Here is a 1,345-nt window from a genome sequence, read left to right on the forward strand (position 1 = left end):
GGGTGTCTACGCCACAGTCCCCCAGCTTCCTAATGAGAAATGTTAAAGTTAATATTCATAAAGATATAATTGGAGCTGAGCCACTGATTTTAGTGGCAATAGGGGGAAGTCCTTTCCAATCAAAAAATGTTTTGCATCTTGTGGGCTACGATATGATCAGGTGTAAATTACTGGAGCTCCACTTATTAGTAGAACAGTGGAGCTGATTTATATTCCTGGAGATCTAGCCCAATACACTTAGAAGAAAATCTGTACTAATTGAACTGCTATTTTCACTGAAACTAAATATATTGCTTGTTAGATTCTAGAAAATCAGTGTATTTGGTTAGTGTGAGTTTTTTGTCTAATTGTTTCAATATCTTGGTTTTCTTTGATTTTTTTTTTTTTTCTTTTTCTGTGGAATGCCTCTTGTTTTCAAACAGCTGAAGTGAAATTCCAGTAGACACCTTAGAGTTTCATTCAAGGTTTAGAAATGCTTCCTTGAGGCATCCTAACTTCTCACCATCAAGTGTTATATGCATTTCTGCTATCAAATTAGCCAGGTTCAGCTGTGTGCCTTTAAATATTTAAAGGCAATGTGAGTGTTGCATTGGAAAGTAGAGTTTAAATTGACAGTAGAGCTTGGCTTTTTAACGGTGAGAATCTGATTTGTGATTATGGCAAATAAAACAGTTACTAAGAGATGTAGCATCTTTCCATGTAGTGGAGAACAGACTACTTTTTTTATAGCAACCTGGTACTAACTACTCACATGTTTAAAACTAATCATTTGCACAAGTAAGGATCAAGGCCTTGTATTGTAAAAACATATGTACAGAATTATTTTATTTGTAATGTGTGTTTTATCTGAAGTGATGTTCCATTTACTGGCAGTATTTATTTGTAGTTATCTCTAGCACATTGTAAAATTGTATATTTTTTAACTAACTTTTATTTTAATCCTAATGAAGAGCTTCTGTGTCCATTCTTTATTTTCTTTGTGTCAGGACTATCTGGACACACACTTTTCTTATAGTTATCCATGATTAAAAGCAGAAGTTTTTATTCAGTACTTCAAAATTATATAATTTCCAGTGTGCAGTATTCTTCCACAAAGGAAATGAGACATTCTCAATTCAAATGTTTACTTCCTAGCTAAATAACTCCTTTTAACCACATACATTTGGAGTTGAAGGGTAGTTTATTTTTGATCCTTAGTAGCTGATTCAAAATGAAAATTTACGCAATCATACATTTATTCGTTATTTCAGTGCTTTGCAGTCCTTCCTTTTACTCCCTTTCTTTTTTTTTACTCCCTTCCTTTAAACTTTCTAAAGCTGTTTTTTTTTTGGGGGGGGGGGGGGGG

General features: G+C 33.6%; 1 protein-coding gene across 6 annotated transcripts in view; it reads left to right on the forward strand.

Annotated features, from left to right (window-relative positions):
- Nucleotides 1-1,345, forward strand: part of TBC1D1 (TBC1 domain family member 1) — a 219,186-nt gene that overhangs the window by 36,736 nt on the left and 181,105 nt on the right. The gene's annotated exons all lie outside the window — the stretch shown is intronic.

Source organism: Gavialis gangeticus, unplaced genomic scaffold (assembly GCF_001723915.1).
Source record: "Gavialis gangeticus isolate Ggan-Ray unplaced genomic scaffold, GavGan_comp1, whole genome shotgun sequence".
Lineage (NCBI taxonomy): Eukaryota > Metazoa > Chordata > Crocodylia > Gavialidae > Gavialis > Gavialis gangeticus.